The 24,020-nt window shown below is 41.9% G+C and overlaps 2 protein-coding genes across 2 annotated transcripts in view; both read left to right on the top strand.

Annotated features, from left to right (window-relative positions):
- The first annotated feature begins 2,558 nt into the window (after positions 1-2,558).
- LOC121002529 (mas-related G-protein coupled receptor member H-like) overlaps positions 2,559-24,020 on the top strand; it is an 81,051-nt gene continuing 59,589 nt past the window's right edge. The window contains exon 1 of the mRNA XM_040433974.1: positions 2,559-2,616. The gene's annotated coding sequence lies outside the window, so the exon portion shown is untranslated. The remainder of the gene's footprint in view (positions 2,617-24,020) is intronic.
- LOC121001613 (mas-related G-protein coupled receptor member H-like) overlaps positions 17,197-24,020 on the top strand; it is a 13,369-nt gene continuing 6,545 nt past the window's right edge. The window contains exon 1 of the mRNA XM_040432773.1: positions 17,197-17,278. The gene's annotated coding sequence lies outside the window, so the exon portion shown is untranslated. The remainder of the gene's footprint in view (positions 17,279-24,020) is intronic.

Here is a 24,020-nt window from a genome sequence, read left to right as displayed (position 1 = left end):
AGGCTGTATTTTAAATGGCTGTATTTAAAATGCCTAATTCAAACCCCTGTATGTAGAGGTGGTATCTCACAGATACATATGTCACCTTGCCAGTCTGCGGCCTCCTCATGCTGCTGCTGCTGCCACCTCCACACTATGTCACCTTGCCACTCTGTGGTCTCCTCATACTGCTGCTAAAACAACACTATGTAACTGGGCCACTCTGTGGCCTCCTCATGCTGCTGCTACCACCTCCACACTATGTCACTTTGCCACTCTGTGGTTTCCTCATGCTGCTGCTAGCTCAACACTATGTCACTGGGCCACTCTGTGGCCTCCCCATGCTGCCGCTAACTCAACACTATGTCACTGGGCCACTCTGTGGCCTTCTCATGCTGCTGCTAATTTAACACTATGTCACTGGGCCATTCTGTGGCTTCCTCATGCTGCTGTCACATCAACACTAAGTAAATGGGCCACTCTGTGGTCTCCTCATGCTGCTGACACTTCCACTCTCTGTCATTGTGGCACTCTGTGGCCTTCTCATGCTGCTGCTGCCACCTCCACACTATGTCACCTTGCCAGTCTGTGGCCTCCTCATGCTGCTACTTCTGGCAGCTCCACACTATGTCACCTTGCCACTCTGTGGTCTCCTCATGCTGCTGCTAAATCAACATTATGTCACTGGGCCACTCTGTGGCCTCATCATGCTGATGCTAACTCAACACTATGTCACTGGGCCACTCTGTGGCCTCCTCATGCTGCTGCTAATTTAACACTATGTCACTGGGCCATTCTGTGGCTTCCTCATGCTGCTGCCACCTCAACACTAAGTAAATGGGCCACTCTATGGTCTCCTCATGCTGCTGCTGCTGCTACCTCCCGACTATGTCACTGGGCCACTCTGTGGTCTCCTCATGCTGCTGCTACCTCAAAACTATGTCATTGGGCCACTCTGTGGACTTCTCAAGCTGTTCTCCCACCCTCCCCACTCCATGACTGGGCCACTATTTTGCCTTTTTGGCCTGGTTGATATCATCATTTATTTGACCCTTCTTATGATCTGTTAGAAGGAAAGAAAAATTAGACGCACAATGGATCCTGTCTGTGTAGCAGCTGTAAGGCCTGTATGGTCCCATCAGAATTGGCTTATGATTTGGTAGCCAAAAGCAGGAGTGGGTAAAAACACAGAAGACATGCAAATATTCCATTCACGTGTCATCTCTGTTTTGGATCCACTCCTGTTTTTTTTTTTGCTTTAGCAATACTGATGGATTGCTGACCAAATGCTGACAGAGTGAAGGTGGATGCTCAAAAGACAGGATCCATTTTTTGGGGGGTTATTGTTCTGACGGATCAGAGGAAGGACAAAATAAACAGTGACGTCAACACAAACTTACTGCTGACACCCTCTCCACTCTGTCGAGGGGCTTTACTTGTATAAGTGTTTAATAAAGCAGGTTCTGTAGAAATCTATGTGGAATCAGCTGACAACAGTGTAAAAGGAGTGCACTCTTTCACGCTACAGTAGGACCTTGGTTCTTTATACGTGGCGCTAACATTGACCAGTAAGGCTGAGTTCACACTTGATTTATTTGGTCAGTTTTGGCCCCGTAACTGCCCAAATAAGTGAAGTGTGAAGTGTACAGTGATTCTAAGAGCGATGCCTGTCATGTGCGTGTCATACTGACTCATAGTATTGTTTCACTACCACAGCAGACTCCCTATGCGTGTTACTGCAAGGCACAGTGTTCTACACCACTAAACAGGCTCTCTGCAGCCAGGAAATAACAGTTTTTAAAGCGATTCGCAGCAAATACATTTGGATCGAATCTTTTCGGAAAATTCGGCGAACCGGCCAAATCAAATTTTTTAGAAATTCGCTCATCTCTAATGGTAATCACTGCCCAAAACACTGACTGTGTGAATGAGGCCTTGTAGTGAGTCCATTAGTTGTCATATGTTTTACAGATAACTTTCCTTCTTTTAGACTGGGGATATACTACAACACTTTTACTGGTTTACTGGCTAAATTGTTCCTACTGCATTTATTCTACTTCCATATCTAGGATAGACTGTTTCCTTGCTATTTAAGTCAAGTTCTGTGAAAACATTTTTATTACCTGTCATGTGTCAGCTGCTCCTGTCCCAACCATCTCCATATGAATATTCTCCTTTAATATTGTCCCACTTTATTTTTCTACAATGTCTGCGTGACAATGTTTCTGCTCAAAAGTAAAACTCTATAATCCAACATGAAGTAGGCCAGGTACTGTCATTGTAATAGCTATGTTTTCTGTCTATGAGGAATGCCCTATTCTGGGTGGAAGTGTCCAGTGTTGATGGTTTATTTCTTTTGGTGAACCATTTTTCATTTTCCCCGTGATATTTTTCATGGATAACGACAGTTTGGAAGTGACCTACATTCAGACATACCTTTATGAAGTTCTGTCTCATACAATTACTATACAAATGTTGCTTAATCTTGGAACATCGCATACACCTTCTGTTACGTCAGGTTACCCGCCTATGTTGTGTAACCTGTTATAAGAGCTGCGGAGAAGACACAAGCAGTCTCCCTGTACTCAGAGTCTGAAGATGGATTGATCTCTGTATGACGGAGAACAAGACATTAAGGTTAGCTTTACGTTCTCATTTTGTGGTCTATAGTGTTTATTCATTTTTAAACTTTTTTTTTTTAAATCTCTATATACAAAAGTAATGTTTAAACTCCCCTGCCATTCATAATTTAGCCAGGGAAAGGTCGGGGGTAGGCGGAAGTAAACTCAAGATGTAATGAGTGTAGGACCTCTGGAATTTCAGAGCGGGATCCACATTTACTAAACAGGATACATTTACAATGTGTACTCATTTAAAGGGGTTGACCAGTATTTATTAACTGATGGCCTATCTTCAAGACAGGCCATCACGAGTTGATCGATGGGGGTCCGAAACCATGTATTAGGGCCAGAAGTATGCATCAAGACTACACAGCACTGTCAACTGTTTAGTAGATGGAACTCGTTAGTACAGTGCTGCTTCCTTTGAAGTCAATGGGAGTAGTGCTGCAGTTGTGAGTTCTGTCTACTATAGAGTTGATGGTGCTGTGTAGTAGCACTGGAAATACACCAGAACAGCTGATTTCTCACCTTAGCAAATTTTCATCTTCTATGCAGCCCATGTATCTCTGTAGCTGCAGATTTGAAACACGTGTGTGCTGTCCGATCCTGCAGTCATGTGTTACTACTTTCTATCCCCTAGCAATAAATATACAAAGAGGTCGGGCAACATTTACCACCGGGGCTCCTTCTGCGTCTGGTATGGGCTCTCTCTTACTCACAAATGACAGTCCATCTAATATGCAAAAAAGATGCACTAAAAACCAACCATATACTTGCAAGTGTTCACTTTAATCTTCCTAGAAAACAATGTAATGGAGACTTACATTACATATCCAGGATTAGTCCATAAAGTGCATAATGTCCATAAAAGTACATACAATCGTAGCAGTTTAGAAGGAGGGGTCAGTTTCTATACTCCTGACAAATAAGACTGCAGGATCAGAGTAAACAGAGTCTGTTTTAGTCTGTAGCCATGGAGACACATAGGTCTGCATATGGGCTGCAAACACAAAGTAGTAATCAAAACTATATACTTCATTCTTATTTTAGATGAAACACACACACATTTCTTCTTTAAAAATGTAACACTACAATACAGGAGTAGGAACAATTTCTAAAGAAGTTAATCTTTTCCAATCAAAATGTATAGTTAAAAATATATTTGATATATGATTGTGTTTAATTTATGTAAATCTCTGAACACAGGTTTTTAAGAAGACTCCACCATTCAAAAAATGAATAACTCAAGTCTAACTCTGAATGTCACTGAAGCTGATGGTTCCTATCCAGAAAATACACAACTGTCTTTCGCTGCAGCTTCTGCCATTGCTATTGTCTTCAGTGTCATCGGCTTGGTTGGAAATTTTATTGTTTTCTGGTATCTTTGCTTCAAGATCAAGAAAAACAACTATACCATTTACATTATCAATCTGTCAGTGGCTGACTTCATCTTTTTGCTTTTCCACATAGTTGTACTAATATTGTTCATTCATACACTAACAAGTGCAAATACAGAGACGGAATGGAAAGATACTTTTTTAGTCGTTTTGGAAATATTTTCTAAAAGCGGACAATATTCGGGAATGTTTATCCTCACAGCTCTTAGTCTGGAAAGATGCCTTTCTGTCCTATTCCCCTTTTGGCACAAATGTCAGCGGCCTAATAACTTGTCCATTATCATCTGTGTTTCAGTTTGGATTCTTGGATGCACAGAGAGTCTAATAGATAACTTGGTGTGCCCAGCAGAAGCTTTTTACGTACAGAATACAGCATGCACGGCAGTTCAGATCATTGTTTTTGGTTTGGCTATTGTTATTTGCTTACCAATTATGGTGATTTCTAGTTTCGTCTTGCTCTTCAAAATAAATAGGACCTTTAGAGACCAGTATCCACAAAAACTCTACATTATCATTATTGTTGCAGTTTTTGTATTTATAATTTCTGTTATCCCAATCAATTTTGTCTGGTTTTTTATGTATTTCCAAGTGCTAAAATCAGATGTTGCAACAATTGGATTTTTTTTTGCTAGTACGTATTGTCTGGTCTTAAATTGCACCATTGACCCTTATATTTACTTCATTATTGGGAATAAATGGAAGAAGAAAACGAGTCACTCTATCAAAGATGCCCTCGAACAAGCCTTCAGAACAGAAGATGATGAAAATAATGACTCAAACAGCAATAAGACAAGCAACATCTCAAACCAAAGCGATCTTGCAAGTACATTTTAGGAATTGTACTCCTGCAATAACAACTCAAAGCAAGGACTGGGACAAGCAAGGCTTCTGCTAATGGAAAAGGATCTAAACCATGAGATGCATCTGGTATTGCAGTTCTGTCTCATTCAAGTGAAAAGAATGGCACTGTTTCTCATAAAAAAAGGCAAAGCAGATCTTCTTTTCTAAGAGTAGGCAACCCCTTCCTGTAGTGGTAGGTGGGTGTAAATGCACTATAATGCCGTTTAACCCATTAATGACCAGACTATTTTAGGCCTTAATTTACAAGATTTGTTTTGTATTTCCATCTCATTCAACAGCCATAACTTTTTTACTTTTATGTTGGCATAGCAATATGAGGGCTTGTTTATTTTTTTTCCAGAATGAGTTGTATTTTTTCAATAGCTTAATTATGGGGTGCATATAACTTATTGATTAACTTAAAAATAAGGAATTTTGCATTCTTTTTTGTATCAAAATGTGTGCTATTCCTCTGCATAAATAACTTCAACCTCATTCGATGGGTTACAATTAGTGTTGAGCGAACTTCTGTTTTCAAGTTTGGCCTACAAGGTTCGGGATATCTAAGAATTCCATTATGGATTCTGCTACCACGGACCATAACTTATTATTCATGGTAGCGGAATCCATAATGGAATTCTTAGATAACCCCAACCTTGTACACCAAACTTGAAGCTCGCTCATCCCTAATTACGATGATTATGGTATTACCAAATATGTATAGATTTTTATGTTCTGCTTTTGCACAATAAAATCTTTTATTGCAGTGTATCATACCTGTTACTATTACACTAAAAGAAAGTCTATTAGACTAACAGACTTGTATAGATGGCAGACCCGAAGGACATTGTTAGGCGCTGGGCTGCCATCACAATCCATCAGCACCTCATGATCAGGTTCATTGTGGGAGGCTTGTAGGGATGACAGTACAACTGTCAAACCCCTTAGATGTTGTGGTTGCTCTACTGCCGTTTCATATCCTAATGGAGAGTGACATGTTCATTAAGATGTGGAAAGTCAGTGTAGTGACTGGAAATGGATAAAAGGGTATTCTACTCCCAGATATTTATGATAAACCCACATCTGATCCACACCGATCTCTAGCTCTATCCCGCCTCAACCTATCCCTCCAGGTTGCGAGAGGTGGCTGGGTTTACAGAAACAATTAAGCTCACTGAGCAGCACTGTTTTGATAACTCCTGTAGAAGTGAATGGAAGTTAGAGAACCGGCGTAGCACAACTAATGATGCTGTTTCTCCATCTCACTAGTTATAAACTTACCATAGCTCTCTGTGTCAGGCTGTTTGTGTAACTCCCATAGGACAGTGAGTGCTGCTGTTTCTATAAACCTGGAGGTCTCTCATAGCTTGGACAGCAGGACAAGATGGATGTCTGGATTTTTAACACCTCTATAATTTTTGTCCACTGAGGCTATAGTAATCATCTAACCACTCAGGGTAGAAGTCAGGTAAATGTAATACAGCAAGCAAAATTACTAAGGAACATTACTGAAGTACCTTGTGAATTATCTAATTAAAGTAATAAAGACAGGTATTAAAGGGAATGTGTCATCAGAAAATAACTTATTGTTTAAATCATGTTTTTATGTTTAACATATTTTTAAAGAATCTTTAATGGTGTTATTTTAAATTTTCCAGGCCAATATCTATTTTTAAACAAAACCGCAGTTTTCCCAATGGCTACCAAGGGTACTTTCCCACTTGTGTTTTTCTTTTCCGGCATAGAGTTCCGTCCTAGGGGACGGAACTCTATGCCGTCCATGGAGTACTGTGTACAGTTCTGGGCTCCTGTAAACAAGGCAGACATAGCAGAGCTGGAGAGGGTCCAGAGGAGGACAACTAAAGTAATAACTGGAATGGGGCAACTACAGTACCCTGAAAGATTATCAAAATTAGGGTTATTCAATTTAGAAAAAAGACGACTGAGGGGAGATCTCATTAATATGTATAAATATATCAGGGGTCAATACAGAGATCTATCCCATCATCTATTTATCCCCAGGACTGTGACTGTGACGAGGGGACATCCTCTGGGTCTGGAGGAAAGAAGGTTTGTACACAAACATAGAAAAGGATTCTTTACAGTAAGAGCAGTGAGACTATGGAACTCTCTGCCTGGATGTATTTCTGGAGCGTAATAATATTATAGGCTATAGCTACTAGAGAGGGGTCGTTGATCCAGGGAGTTAGTCTGATTGCCTGATTGGAGTTGGGAAGGAATTTTTTATTCCCCTAAAGTGGGGAAAATTGGCTTCTACCTCACAGTTTTTTTTTTTGCCTTCCTCTGGATCAACTTGCAGGATAACAGGCCGAACTGGATGGACAAATGTCTTTTTTCGGCCTTATTTACTATGTTACTATGTTACTATACCGGAAAAGAACTGATCAGTTTTATCCCCATGCATTCTGAAAGGAGAGCATTCAGTTCAGGATGCATCAGGATGTCTTCAGTTCAGTCTTTTTGACTGTTCAGGACAGAGAGAATACCGCAGCATGCTACGATTTTATCTCCGGCCACAAAAACTGAAGTTTTTCACAGACCGAAAAAAAGGTGAAAAAAATTAATACCGGATCCGTTTTTCCAGATGACACCGTAAAGATGGATCCAGCATTTCAATGCATTTTTCTGACTGATCAGGCATTTTTAAGACTGATCAGGATCCTGATCAGATAATAACGAATCACAGCAGGTCACCATCAATTAGAAGTGCTTTTATTGCTGAGTACATCGGAAAACATGTGGCAGTTCGTGTGTTAACGTTTTCGGCACATAGGCCTTCATCAGACACTATAATTACAATAGAACAAAATATATCAAAACTGAAAAATTACTATTACAAAGTCTGACGTAACATAGAGATGGCTGTGTACAACGGAGAAGAATTCGCTCCACGGTAGTCACAATTAAATAACAAAATATTATCTTTAAATATATTTCTAAAGTACTTATGATGATCTCCCATTTTCAACTGAAGATTAATACAGATGCGTACAACCGGCTGAATACATAACAAGAGCAGATTGTCGCCGTGCTGAATACAAAACGCTAGTTCCCTGGTACAGATTATTGGGGCTTAGTAAAAAACAAGGTTATAAAGATACTGGAGAACTCTGTTCTTATTGAATGTTGTGCTGAATACATAACCTGAGGTAAAGTCAGAGTGCTCAGTACATGATATAAGGCAACATCAGAATGCTGAGTATATAATTTAAGGCAAAATCAGGGTGCTGAGTACATAATATAGGGCAAGGATAGGGTGTTGAGTACATAATATAAGGCATAGTCAGAGTGCTGAGTATATCGTGTTAACTACATGCATCATACTGATTACAAAGTCTGTGATGTCTATTGGGAGTCCGTAGTGAGGACATGGTGGAGGCAGCTTGACCAGTGTTAACAAAAATGAATTAAGGACAATGACCATACCACAATTGCATACTGTAATTTGTATGGGTCAACTCAGTATTTGTATACGGATCAACAGGGACAGAGTATGGACCAAGATGGTAATGATACCTTCAGGCAAAATGTTGTAGGGTAGTGTGCAGATAGGACAATCTACATCCTGTTGTGTCCGTATATTAAGTACAGGAAAAAACACAGTGAATGTATATCGGCCATGATCTCCAAGGAAGGGTAACAGGAATTTAGGCACACCAAACGGAACGGTGCATAATCGCACCAGAGGTGAAAGGGTGTGTGTCGCACACATATATAGTTTCCATCCTATTCATACCCAAGAAGTTTTTCACCTGACCTCAAATCTCAGTAAACTCATGGGTAGCAGATTGCAGGCAATTATTCAGCAGGCAATGTACCTCTGTAAGAAATTATTATATATAAATGTCACGCTCTAGTGTGGGAGGGAAACCCCCACACCAAACATAGGAGGGAAAGGAAATAAGGCCTGAAAACTAGGGAAGGAAGATGGACACCTCCTAGTGAAAACCCTAATCAAAGTCCTGACTGACTACCAGTATGAACAGACCCCAGAGGTAGGTGAGTTCATACACAGGAATACCTAAAGTCCTATCTAACCCTAAAGGACCCAGGTACTAATGACAGGAATGAGGCATCCTGTGTCTCCAAAAGGAAGGATGAACGTGAGTCTCCCTAAGGCCAAACAACAAAGAAATGTAACACATAGAAAAAGCCAAAATACAAAGGGAATAGTAACACTTAACTTCCAAGAAGCTATGGCAGCACTAGGAACTCAGCCGAGATCCAAACACCAGCTATCCACAGGTCCCACGAAAGCTACAAACCCCACAGCATTGTGGGTGAGATAACTATAAATAGGGAAAGTTAAATGACCACCTTGGAGGTTAAGGGTGTGGACAGTACCAGAAACAACACTGACGCATATTGATCCACAAGGTAAACATTTCAAACCAAACCACGTGTTACCAGTCTCAAAGATCTCCTGCCACTCACTCAATGTCGCTGGGACACCCGTATGTCTCGGTACGTCCGTGATAATAAATATGTATTAAATATATACTACTGTATATATAATATACCCTCTTACTGGGACTGATTCTAAAGTTAGGTGTAATAAATGACACAAGGATGAGCGTATAAAAAAGGTATATTGTACAGTGTGGAAAATTGGAGATTTTCCTAGCTATTGTGCTGGAAAATATTGATTTTATTAAGGACCCGAGGTGAGCATTATGCTTAACTTTCTTTTACTGAATCCGCAGCTAAAGAGTTAAATATCAATACATAAAGAAAAAACTTGTTTAGGTACAACCTAGCATGCTTGAACATATAGTAACCAATGAGGATGTATCAGAGAACATATAAGCAATATGAGGATAAACTCCGCCCTCTTTCTTTAGTGGAATAACATGGATAAACAGTTAGATAATGAAAATCACAGAAACAGGAATTTCTCTCCATCGGGTATGGAGAGTCTATGGATGGAAGTCAGAAGATTCTCGTGGAATGTCTTTATTCGGAGATCAGGTAGACGATGGATATTTCCCAGAAGCCTAAAGATTCTTTTTTATTGTTGGAAAGCTGAAAATTATGAGATAAAAGCATAGGGATGGGTTAAATAGGGTGGGATAATGCTCGCCTCGTGTCCTTAATAAAATCTATATTTTCCAGCACAATAGCTAGGAAAGTCTCCAATTTTATTACAGTACACGAGGCTCGTAGAAACATGAGAAATAGGATGAAAATAAAAGGTTCGGAAAGTAGACTCAGAGGACCAGTTAGCGGCTTTAAGAAGATCAGTCAGGGAACCACCTGATTGAATAAGTTTGGTAGAAACAGCTCCCCTAAGAGAATGGGCCCCAAAAGACGAAATGTCAGTGTTAGCAAGGGACATGACTTGTTTAACCCATCGGGCTAGAGTCGGAGAGGATACCGGCAAGTGTGGTTTGCAGTAAGCGACCACACATAGGTGCTTGTGTGTGGAAAGGCTGGGTAGAAGATGGAATGAACGTTGGTCTTATTTCGTCTAGTTATAGTAAAATGTACGACGTTAGGGGAATAGGATCTATTAGAGATATCCAGAGTTTTTACATCCGAGACTCTTTTACTGGATATAAGACATAATAAGACAGTTAGTTTGAGAGATAAAAGTTTTAGAGATAAAGAGTCATTATCTCCCCAAGATGATAAAAGGTCCAGGACAACGTTAACGACCCAAGTCGATTTGTTATTTTGACAAGGGGGGACATTTGAAACGGATACCCTTAAGTAATCTACAGACGAGGGGGTGTTTCCCTATGGGTAAGGATTGAATGGGAACAAGAGATGCAGATATAGCGGAACGGTAAAGGCTTATGGTGCGGTATGCTTTACCGGCCTCAAAAGAGGCAGAAAGAAAATTTAAGATGTTGGGTGAGAGAGGCCTGTACGGGAACCAAGTCCCGTTGACTGCACCAATCAACCCAAATTTTCCATGCTGATCTGTAAGCCTTTTTGGTACCCGGAGCACAGGCTTCAGAAAGGAAATCTTTAGTTGATTGAGAAAAGTTTGGGACACTTTCGGAAGGCCAGAAATGAGCCAGGCTACTAGAGGCAGTTGGTGGGACAGTATTAGCGGTTGTTGTTCGCTGAAAGGGTTCAAGAGAAGATTTGGAGAATAAGGGAGGATTCACTGGAAATCTGTAAGCATCCCCAGAATTTGGGGAAACCACGACTGGGTTGTCCACCAAGGGGTAATGAGAACAATTGTCGATTTTTGAATAGAAACCTGCAGGAGAACTCTGGGAATCAGGGCGAAAGGAGGAAAAGCATAGTTTTTGTCTCAAGGCCAAATCTGGAGAAAAGCATCCACTCCCGAAGTTTCAGGGGTCGGGACGTCAACTGACGAACCTGGGTACTTGTCGGTTGAGGCGAGAAGCAAATAGATCTAGCTGAAGAGGCCCCCAAAGAGTATTGAGGAGATGGAAAATGGCCGGATTCAATGCCAATCGCTCGCATCTATGAGATACCGTGAACTCCAATCCACTATGGAATTGGATAAACCTGGAAGATACTCCGCCTTGAGGACAACATTCCTGATCAGACAAAAGTGCCAAAATTCTTTTGCGATACTGGCCAGCATTTCTGATCTCGTGCCGCCCAGGCGGTTGATGTATTGGACGGCAGAAATGTTGTCCATCCGGACAACTGTTGGCTGCGAAGCTCTTGAAAGCAAAGAACCCGGCTAGAAGTTCTAAGCAGTTGATGTGTAAAAAAGCTTCCGAATGAGATCATTTGCCTCCTGTGGAATTGGATCTGCATCTGGCGCCCCAGCCAGAAAGACTGGCGTCTGACTCTATGACAAGGTCTGGAACGGAGTTGAAGATCGTCTTCCCGTTCCACTCTTGAACGTGTTGGAGCCACCTGAGAAGTTCTTCTCTGGCGTCTGATGAGAGGGGAACCTCGTCTGAATAACCCAGACTGTTCCGAAAGTGCTGAATTTTCAGCCGCTGAAGCTCCCTGTAGTGTAAAGGGGCTGGAAATATGGATTGTATGGAGGCCGATAGGAGGCCAACTATACGAGCAATGGTCCAAAGGGAAATTATATGTTTGTTCAGAATCGAACTAATCTCTTTCTGGATTACCTTCAACTTCTTGGAAGGGATGCTCAACCTGGCCGATTGGGTACTGATCATAAAACCCAAAAAGTTGACCTCTTGAGAGGGGGTTAATATAGATTTCTTGTAATTGATGAGAAATCCGAGGTCCGTCAGAAGAGATAAGGTCCAATTCATGTGAAGATGTGCCAGTGATATGGATTCCGCTTGAATCAGTATATCGTCCAGGTATATAATGAGGCGCACTCCACGGTAACGTAGGGAGGCTACTACTGGTTTCATTAACTTGGTAAAGCACCAAGGGGCTGAAGAAAGGCCGAATGGGAGACAGGTAAACTGCCATCTCTGACCTTCCCAAACGAATTGGAGAAATGGCTGAGAAGAAGGATGGACTGGTACCGTCAGGCAGGCATCCCTTAGGTCTATTTTTACCAACCAATCGTGGGGTAAAAAGCCCAATGATGGCTAAAATGTTGGAGTCTGCCTCCTAGGGGTATGAGAGAAGAATGAAGGGAGTGTTGACTTACCGCCAGATGCTCTCGGACGTGTGAAACCATGTTGTCCTCGGCCACGCCAAGATCGTACCCGATAGGGGAAGAATGGTGGAAATAGGGTAGGTCGAGCAGCAAACGCTGTTTTCTCAGGTTGGTAGGAACCTCTGTTTCTATAATTTTGGTATGTCTGGCTGGGAAAGCGGCACCTAATTCCTTTACCGGCATGGGTAAAAACCTTGTTCTGAAATACTTTCTTTAAATTGGTCTGTGCCTTGTCTAGAGAGGAAAATAACCCCACATAATTATTGATTTCTTTTATGAACGGTTCACCGAAGAGAGAGCTGTCCGTGGGAAGATTCGGCTCTGAGGTAGCCAATTGGGACAGTTGAGGGTCTAAGCTCATCAGCACTGAACGGCGTTGTATTAGAGCGGTATTAGCGTTGCCTAATAGTACCATGGCTCTTTGATACCAACCTTTCATGGTAGATATATCAATAGCAGTTCCAGAGACTGCTGCCTCTTCAGTCAAGTCAAGTATTCTGGTAAGAGGTCCTAAAACATCCAGGAGCTTATCTTGACACGCTCGAAATGAGCGGTCTATCCCCTTCTTGGGGTTTTTTCCCGATTTTAACAGGTACTTTATAAGGATACCATCTATGTCGGGAGTAGCAGCTGCGTTTCCCGGTAATGTAGGTCGCGGGCATTCAGCCCTTAATTTGTTTCTAGAGGCACGATCTAGCCCTTTTTTGATCCATAGGGAAATAAACTGTTGGACCTGTGGATTGGGGACCCATTCTCCAGAACGGAGATGCTTAATTAAGGAGGGGTCGAAGTAAGGAGTCCCCATGCCATCTAAAATTAAGGACTCTGACGAGGGAGGATCTTGAGAGACACCTTCCTCAAAGTCTGATTCTTCCTCCAGGTCAAAATAGCCCTCATTGTCTGAAATATCGGACTGATCTAGAGAAGACCTGTCCGAAGACTCCATATATGAGTCTGGTTTAAGTCTTTTAACGGCGGTCCATGCCCGTCTATTTGCATCGTCCTCATGGGCGGAGGGTCTTGGATGCATAGCATGAGCATCAGTATGGGTACAGCACGTTAGCCGTGAGTCGTCATTAATTGCTTGACCTTTCCCGGTATGAGCAGACTTAGTCTGTGTGTTTGGAGTATGGTCGTCATTCATTAAATGCCATTTGAGGGCAGGTTTATGTGATTTTTTAAAACCTTTTGCCAAATTGGTTGTAGAGTCAGTCGCCGATCAAAACACCTCAGATGGAGTTTGTGGTGTAGCCTGATGGGATTTTGGAGGTGCCGACTGGGCAATCGCCCTAGTGACTGACCTGGAAATTGTCTCTTGTACAGATGACATAGCTGAGCGCACTGCCTCCTGTACAGAGCGTGACACAAACTGGTCAATTAAATTTTGGATTTGCTCCCTTGACATAAAGTATGTATCCTTGTCTTGATTTTGGTCAGACATGACCAAAATATATATATATATGAGGGCACTGTAATATCAGAAATTCACAGTTTATAGTGAGGCCTGTAAGGGTAGATAATTAACTACCGGTAAAATAATATAATATATGTGTATATATCAAAAGTATTTTCCTCAGGTGAGGTATTCAAAGGCAGAATTAATATATATATATAGAGAGAGAGCAGTCACTAATATGGCCACAGAGAGTACATTATGAGGAAACCTGTGAGGTAAAAATCTTTCTACACCGCAGATTAACAATGTCCGTCCAGTCTGAGAGCAGCGCTCGTACTGACTGGAACAGGCGGGAGACGAAGGCTGACGACCAACCAACGTCGGAAAGGAAAATTAGGACATATATGTTAAGTAAGAAAGATGAAAAAAGATGAATAAAACCACAAGTTAATTCAGGAGGGGGTAAGAAACAAGGAGTGAATATAGAAAATAAAGACAATAATGAGCAAATATGATAGAATAATATCATTAATATAACAAGAAAATTTTCACTGCGGACACAGCTAAAGAAAGAGGTCGGAGTTTATCCTCATATTGCTTATATGTTCTCTGATACATCCTCATTGGTTACTATATGTTAAAGCATGCTAGGTTGTACCTAAACAAATTTTTTCTTTATGTATTGTTATTTAACTCTTTAGCTGCGGATTAAGTAAAAGAAAGTTACGCATAATGGGAGCCTTGCGTACTGTAATAAAATTGATGTTACAATTATTATATTGATAAGTAGATGTGGAGATAAAATTAAACAAAAAATTAACATTACAGAGAGATTTCTATACAACAATAGTTACAATTAGTTACACAGTTTCAAGATTACAACATTATGCTACTCCAGTCCTAACAAGACCATTTGGTATCTAAACAACAACATTATTATAACTTTACAGTATATAGTGACCACCCATGGGCCTTTCTAGGGCTCTCCACCAGTCTTTCCTCTCCTTTTTTCTCTCTTTTCCTTTTATCTCCCTTCCTTTTTCTTCTCATCCCTTTGGGTCTCAAATCTCAGCCTTTTTACAATTTTAAAAGCCAGTTCTAGAATCTTCTAGAATATGGCTTGGCTAATTCTGATTGGTTGTCGCGTCTGGTTACTAGCAATTTCCAGTTAACTCTTAAAAGCAGCTAGATGTGGTATCTCTAGGATTTTTCTGCATCTTTCTGCCCATCTGGCCATTGTACCGCCTACTGGACAAGTTGTCACACTTTCTTGCTTTAGGAAATAGCTGACTTAGGCTACTTTCACACTGGTGTTTTGGTTTCCGTTTGTGAGATCCATTCAGGGATCTCACAAGCGGTACAAAACGGATCAGTTTTGCCCTTAATGCATTCTGCAAGGATAAGGATCCGCTCAGAATGCATCAGTTTGGCTCCGTTCCGCCTCCATTCCGCTTTGGAGGTGGACACGCAGCGTTTTGGTGTCCGTCTGACGAAACTGAGCCAAACGGATCCTTCCTGACACACAATGTAAGTCAATGGGGACGGATCCGTTTTCACTAACACAATATGGCACAATAGAAAACGGATCCGTTCCCCATTGACTTTCAATGGTGTTCAAGACGGATCTGTTTTGGCTATGTTAAAGATAATACAAACGGATCCGTTCTGAACTGATGCATGCGGTTGTATTATCGGTGCGGATCCGTCTGTGCAGATCCATGACTGATCCGCACCAAATGCGTGTGTGAAAGTAGCCTTACTACAGTATTTGTTGCCCTTGAAATGCTAATGGACTTTGTCTAGAGAGACAATGCAGTGTTCACACTTGGAGAAGAACGTGTCTTTATCCGAAAGGGTCAACAGCTGACATATAACAAATGAATGTAACAGAATAATAAAATATCCGAAAAATATAGACACAAATTAACAGAAAGTCGCGGAAAACCTCACATAAATACAGGATACTCCCAGACCTTTATCTGTGAGAATCTGAGTAAGACAAAGGAGCTAGATACATACTAATAAAGTACATACTATTCAGACATACAGTCACAGTTCTGATTCATATAAATATAATGCAATAAAACACTTAATTTACTTCTAAAAATATGTATTTTTCACACCGCCACCACTAGAACTCCATCAACCAGCACAGGTGCCCTAATATCTTGGGAGAAATAACATGATAGGTTCCACTGGTAGACATACTTCCCATGTCTGTATCGACTGTCTAATCATGTCCCAATATTTCTGGGTCACAGGGCAAGACCACAAACAATGCATGAGATCCACTCTAGGCAACGAGCACTTGGGCATTGGGATCATGGGTGGATTAATGTGTGCAGATGTAGTTTCTGATCATTTGGATTCCATTTTGTCTGTTAGATCCATCATGATATGTGGGTGAACTGAAGATTTGTTTGGAATTTATTGTGCAAGGGAGTTAGGTGTTGTCTGCATATTTTGTCAAGGTTGTTTTGGGATTCTGATTCATTGCGGATCTGGTTATTGGTATCTCCTAGGTCTGGGTTGATAAACAATGCGTACACAGTGACAAATATAGAGCGCATGCACTGGCTATATTCCACTAGGGAATGCAGCTCTTTGTTTAAACAGTATAAAAGTTGGATCTTACGAGGGGACACCTTGCATAGGAGCATAATTAGTGTTTTCCCAACCGAGTCTCTGATTGCTGTCGCTGACAGGACGTCCCAGCTGATGTTGTCAGATAATGTCTGCTCTATTGGTGATGTAGGTTCTTTATGCTTTGTATATAGATAATTGCAAAAGAAGGACATATTTGACTGATTACTATTGCCTTAATAAAATATACCAAAAAAATATATATATTACAATTCTCAAACTGGTGTGTGTAGTCTCTCTTTAAACAGTATCCGAACCCAAAGTAAAAAACAGCTGTCATGGGTCAGTTGTGCTCCTGTCCCAACCATCTACATATGAATATTCTCCTTTAATATTATCCCACTTTATTTTTCTACAATGTCTGCGTGATGATGTTTCTGCTCAAAAGTAGGAATCTATAATCTGACATATGCAACAGGAAGTAGTCCAGGTACTGTCATTGTAATAGCTATGTTTTCTGTCTATGAGGAATGCCCTATTCTGAGTGGAAGTGTCCAGTGTTGATGGTTTATTGTTTTTGGTGAACCATTTTTCATTTTCCTCAAAACATTTTTCTTGGATAAATGAAAATAGTTACAGCACCTGTAATGTAATGACAACCTGGAAGTGACCTAGATTCAGACATGCTGTTATTATTACATACATGTTGCTAAATCCTGGAACTTCCCATATAATTTCTGTTCCATCAGGTTACCCCGCCTATGTAGCATAACTTGTTATAAGAGCTGCTGAGAAGACACGGGCATTCCCTCTGTACTCAGACTTAGGATGGATTGATCTCTATTTGACGGAGAACAAGACATTACAGGTTAGCTCTATGTTCTCATTTTATGGTCTATAGTATTTATTCATTTTAAAACTTTTTTGGGGAAATCTCTATATACACCTGGCAGCCCCATGGAGAGCCTGGTTCGTCACCGGAACTCCTGAAAATGCCTTTGCCCTGCGCAGTTTAGCGCAGGGCAAAGGAGAGCATTGAAGCATGAACTGCTCCGATGCTTAAGTCAGGGGGGCTGCCTAGGTAAAAATGGAGGTATGTCCGGGTTCAGCTCTGAACCTGTACAACCCCTTTAATTGTTGCATATGTTGGAAAAGTTTCAGAAAATTGGTGTAAAGACACAAACAAATTTCCTCTTCATACATACTAAAAAGCAATTGGATCTATTCATGCATCAGTTTTTGGTTAATGGGACATAGTAACAGAGTAACATAGTTTATAAGGCCAAAAAAAGACATCTGTCCATCCAGTTCGGCATGTTATCCTGCAAGTTGATCTAGATGATCCCCACTTAGGGGAAAAAAATTCAGGCAATAACAATAACTCCCTGGATCAACGACCATTCTCTAGTAGCTATAGCCTGTAATATTATTATACTCCAGAAATACATCCAGACCCCTCTTGAACTCTTTTAGTGAACTCACCACCTCCTCAGGCAGAGAGTTCCATAGTCTCACTGCTCTTACAGTAAAGAATCCTCTTCTATGTTTGTGTACAAACCTTCTTTCCTCCAGACGCAGAGGATGTCCCCTCGTCACAGTCACAGTCCTGGGGATAAATAGATGATGGGAGAGATCTCTGTACTGACCCCTGATATATTTACACATAGTTATTAGATCTCCCCTCAGTCGTCCTTTTTCTAGATTGAATAACCCTAATTTTGATAATCTTTCAGGGTACTGTAGTCCCCCCATTCCAGTTATTACTTTAGTTGCCCTCCTCTGAACCCTATCCAGGTCTGCTATGTCTGCCTTGTTCATAGGAACCCAGAACAGTACACAGTACTCCATGTGTGGTCTGACTAGTGATTTGTAAAGTGGCAGGACTATGTTCTCATCATGTGCAATGGGCATCTTATGCCCCTTTTGATGCAACCTATTATCTTATTGGCCTTGGCAGCAGCTGCCTGACACTGGTTTCTACAGCTTAGTTTGCTGTTCGCTAAAATTCCTAGGACCTTTTCCATGTCAGTGTTACCCAGCATTTTACCATTTAGTATGTACGGGTGACTTGCATTATTCCTTCCCATGTGCATAACCTTATATTTGTCAGTGTTAAACCTTATCTGCCACTTCTCTGCCCAAGCCTCCAATCTATCCTGATCCCTCTGTAGTAGTATACTGTCCTCTTCCATGTTTATTACTTTACACAGTTTAGTGTAGGGCTGCAGTAAACGATTATTTTAGAAATTGAGTATTCTATCGATTATTTTTACGATTAATCGAGTATTCTAATAAGAAAAAATTAATTTAATAGACTGTTTTCCTTTATAAAAACTCATAAGACCCCCTGCCATCAGTCCCCAACACCCTTCGTTCCCCCTGTGCGATCATCCCAAGTGCATCAGTTCCCCCCAGTGCCATCAGCTTCCCCCCATTCTATCAGCTTCGCTACCCCAGAGCCTTCAGCTCTCCCGACTCAGTGCCATCAGCTCCACTCCCCCAGTGCCTTCAGCTCTCCCTACTCAGTGCCATCAGCTCCACTCCCCCTTGTGCCATCATCTCTCCCACCTTGTGCCATCATCTCTCCCCCTTGTGTCATAGTCTCTGCCACTGGCTCTATTAATGAGGGCACTGTCTTGCACTATTGATGAGGGCACTGTGACTGGCGCTATTGATGAGGGCACTGTGACTGGCGCTATTGATGAGGGCACTGTGGCTGGCACTGTTGATGAGGGCACTTTATCTGGCGCTATTGATGAGGGCACTGTTTATGGTGCTATTGATGAGGGCACTGTGCCTGGCGTTATTGATGAGTGCACTGTGGCTGGCACTATTGATGAGGGCACTGTGGCTGGCACTATTGATGAGGGCACTGTGGTTGGCACTATTGATGAGGGTACTATGTCTGGCACTATTGATGGGGCACTGTTGCTGGCACTATTGATGACGGCACTGTGGCTGGCACTATTAATGAGGGTACTGTGTCTGGCACTATTGATGGGGGTACTGTGGCTGGCACTATTGATGAGGTTACTGTGGGGGCACTGTTCCTGGTGGCCATTTGACTGGAACTATTCTGTTTGGAGCCATTCATGGGAGCACTCTGGTTGGCACTATACAAAAGGGTGCTCTAGCTGCCATCATATATGGTGACACAAACTGGCACTAGTCATAAAAGCACTCTCACATGCTTTTTAATATTGGGGGCCGCCTGGCTGGCACTATTTATGGGCACCTTTACTTCCTTTCTTGTTTTATCCTGGGATCTCGAGGACACGCCCCCTGCAAGCTGGAGCTGCAGCTTCCACACAGAGCTTCTGTCCCAGCACCCAGAGCTGTGTCTGTCCATGCAGCCCTCCCTTCTTCTGACACCCGGAGTGCACAGCGTCATTGGTTGCTATGACGCTGTACACTCCGGGCCAGCCTTAGTCGTGCCCCCACCCCCTCGCTGTCACCAACTCACATTTCCAGCAGGGGAGCCGCCTACACTCCATCGTTTTGCGCTGCTCTGGGCCTGACGTCACACAGCTCGTCAGGTCACGGATTGTGTACGTCAGGAGGTCAGTGCAGCGCGGCACCATGGACGTGCCGTGGAGCGTCTGGAGGCCCCCTGCTGGAAAAGGTGGGTATTGCAGGCCAGCGGCAGACCACGGAGCAGGGGTAATAGCAAGCTCTTCACTCCCGCTCCGTGGTCACGTGAAACAAACGAATCCTCGATGCAAAAAATTTGCATCGAGGATTTTTTGTGTCGAATTACTCTATTTAATCAAGTACTCGTTGCAGCCCTAGTTTAGTGTCATCTGCAAAAATGTATATTTTACTGTGCAAGCCTTCTACAAGATCATTAATAAATATACTGACCCCTGAGGTACCCCACTAGTGACAGTGACCCAATCTGAGTGTGTTTGCTATCACTGAGCCAGTTACTTACCCACATACAGACATTTTCTCCCAGTCCAAGCACTCTCATTTTATATACTAACCTTTCATGCGGTACACATGGAATTGTGAGCTCTGCTCAGGGCCAAGTGGAACAAGCACATTAAGCTGACCAAACCAGCTGAAGATGGGTAAAAACTCAAGAGACAGATCCAGAGACACCCCTGGACCACTTAAAAATGGACCCAGCCAGGGAGAAATGGACAAATTCGCCCGAAAACAAACTGTACTGGCCGGGAAGCATGGAGCTAAGATGGCGGTCAGGAGTATTAACACCCAAGCGGCTGGTTACAGATATGGAGGGACTCTGATCGCCTTGTCTTCACTCAGAGACTCACTCAACTTCTCTTGAATTATTATTAAAACTCAGGGACTCACCTGGATATGGACTCTGAAGATTTAGAGATAAGTAGAGGTTTAACTACATACTAACTAAAAAAAATAAAAATGAAAATGTTATATTGTGTAAGACAAAGTAATATAAACATTTATATCAAGGCCAGGACCCCAACATGTGTACCCATTTTTTAAATACTTGCTCGTTTACCACACTACGGACTCTGGTTTTGGTCCTCCCTAAAATCCCCCTCCCCCATCTAACAGGGGCATCGCATAGATGCTGCTCCTGGGAGATACATCGCGATTTGTATGGATTTTCTCAAATTACTACAAGTTTTGAAAAGTACCTGGTTTATAAGGGCTACAGTTTGTTTGTTACCCCACATTCCCTACCCCATTCCCCTTACTACTTCCTCCTCTCCTTCGGGAAAAAAGCAGAGGACCTAGATGTTGATGAAATAATTGACTATGGCTGACAAAAAAATATGTATTTTTAGCGTTAGGGGGTTGAATGCACCACCTAAGAGAACACAGATCTGCCAATTTCTTAAAAAACAAAAGGTGAATATTACTCTCCTACAAGAAACCCACTTTAGACAAGGATATATTCTACACTTATCTCATATGGTATTTAACCAATGGTTTCACAGCACCTCTTCATCAGGGGCTTCCAGGGGAGTGTCAATAACGATACACAAAAATATACCTTTGGTGGTGCAGTCGACTCTAGCAGATGATGAGGGACGTTATTTGTTTATAAAAGCGATATTGGGATCACAAAAAATAACAGTGGAAAACATGTATGCTCCCAACATATCTCAAGCTGATTGGATTAAAAATACACTGTCCATATTTCAAACATTCGCTGAGTGAGTGATAATTATGGGAGGAGATATAAATGTGGCTCTAGACCCCACGATAGATACATCGGGAGGTACCTCATCGGTATCTCAAATAGCTTTACGAAAAATTTAAACACAACTTGCTAACACAGTGCTTGTAGATGTCTGGAGAGCATTACACTCAACAACTAAGGAGTACACCTTTTACTCGGTAGCTCATACATCCTACCAAAAGGTTGGACTACTTATCTGTCCCCCCACATTTACTTTCTAGGTGCTCCCGGACATCTATAGGCAATATACTGCTATCAGACTATGCCCCGATGTTTGTGGAGATTAGAGTGGCTTCCCTTTTCAAAACTTACTTTACATGTAGACTAGACAAAACTTTGCTAAGTAATCAAAAAAATGTGAAAGCAATTCAAAAACATATAGAAGAATACTTCTCTTTCAATGAGGGGGGGGGGGGGGGGCAGTGCAATCAGGTCTCGTCTGGGAAGCACACAATGCAGTTGTCAGGGGCCACCTTATCTCCCTAAGCTCTTACCTTAAAAAGCAAAAGGAAGGTACAATTATAACATTACAGAGACAGATACAAGAAATGGAAACACTCCATAAAAGACATATTAACCTAGGGGTGCTGGAACGCCTCAACCAGCTACGATCGGAACTAAAAAATATTCTGAATTCAAGGACAGCTAAACTTTATCTGTCTTCTAAATTCAAATACTATGCCCATGGAGACAAGACCTCAAAATTCATGATGGCTAGTTTGAAAAAACGGAAGACGCACTCATATATCCATTCCATTAAAAACGCTTCTTCCCAGACATTAATGTCCATCGACCAAATAGCTGCAAGATTCAGTGAATATTACCACTCTCTATATAACCTTAGAGAGCAACTGGGCCCCCGAGAAACTATAGAGAGGGAAAAAAATATAGGACAGTGGCTCTCAAATATTTGCCTTCCCTCCCTTACACCTATGCAGACTATATCCCTTAGGCCTCATGCACACGACCGTGCCGTTTTTTTGTGGTCCGCAAACCGTGGATCCGCAAAAAAGGGCAGCCGCCCGTGTTGCCTTCCACAATGCCTTTTCTTGTCCACAAAGCGCGGACAAGAATAGGACATGTTATATTTTTTTTGCGGAGCCACGGATGCGGACAAAACGGCGGCTCGGATGCGGACCCAAACAATGGTCGTGTGCATGAGGCCTTACACAGCCTTTTTATTTGCAGGAATTGGAGAAAGCTCTTAAATGCCCAGGACCTGATGGGCTACCCTCTACTTACTATAGTACATTCTCAACGTTGCTACAACCTAGATTTCTGTCAGTTTGTAATGAGGCGTTAACTAAAAACACATTGCCGCCTCAAATGCTATCAGCTTTAGTTACTATCCTGCCGAAAGAGGATAGTCTCTCAGAGTGGGAATGCACCTACAATGTGAATTTCAGACCCCTCCATGATTTCTAAGTGGGAGAACTTGCAAAATCGCAAGGTGTTCAAATACTTCTGTTCCTCACTGTATATCTTCCCGGACTGTGTGCTTTAGACAGGACTTTACATAAAGACAGACCCCTCCCTCTCTCCGGTTTTGGCAATCCTATCTAAACAGACTGTAACCCTGTACATTAACTGCCCAGTAATAGCTATCATCCAGCCATGTCTCAGTTATTCCCACTATGTCATAGTCATCCTCACACATCACTAATTCCAGTTCAGGCTTCTGGCAATAGTATACATACAATTAAGAGGTTTATGTATATTTTTTACCCTACACCTTTCCTTCTGAACTGTTATAGTCCCTCCTTCCATTCCTCCCCCAATCCCATTACATTGCCCCTGGTTTCTATCTGCACTATCTACCATCCTATAACAAAATCCTCCCCTTTCCTAGTTTAAACACTTTACATTGAGGTGCAGCCCATCCCTACGATAGAGTCTGTAGCCGACAGAGAAGTCGACCAAGTTCTCCAGGAACCCAAACCCCTCTCCTTCCTACACCAGTTCCTGAGCCACTTGTTAACCTCCCTAATCTCCCGCTGCATTTCTTGTGTGGCTTGTGGTACTGGTAATATTTTGGAAAACATTACCTTTGAGGTCCTTGCCCTAAGCTTGTGACCTAAATCTCTAAAATAATTTTTAAGGACGAACAGTCCAATCCTATATTTTGGGGGGACAAGGTAACTTAAAAATAGCGAATCACGCAGTTTTTAATTTTTTTTTTCTGTTCTGGCGTTCACCACGTAGGAGATTTTAAGGGGGTGATTTATACTTAATATTTTGGTGTTTTTTTAACTTTCTTTTTTTTTTTTTATGTTTATCTATTAACAATTTCACCCCTTAGGAGCTAGAACCTGGGATTTTTTAATCCCTTGTCCTATTCACCCTAATAGAGCTCTATTAGGGTGAATAGGACTTCACACTGTTCCTGCTGCCCTGTGCATAGTACACACAGCAGCAGGGAGACTACCATGGCAGCCAG

This window comes from Bufo bufo, chromosome 5 (genome assembly GCF_905171765.1).
Source record: "Bufo bufo chromosome 5, aBufBuf1.1, whole genome shotgun sequence".
NCBI classification, from domain to species: Eukaryota; Metazoa; Chordata; class Amphibia; order Anura; family Bufonidae; genus Bufo; species Bufo bufo.
The sequence above is the reverse complement of the archived record's forward strand: the minus strand, read 5'-3'. Positions and strand labels throughout refer to the sequence as shown.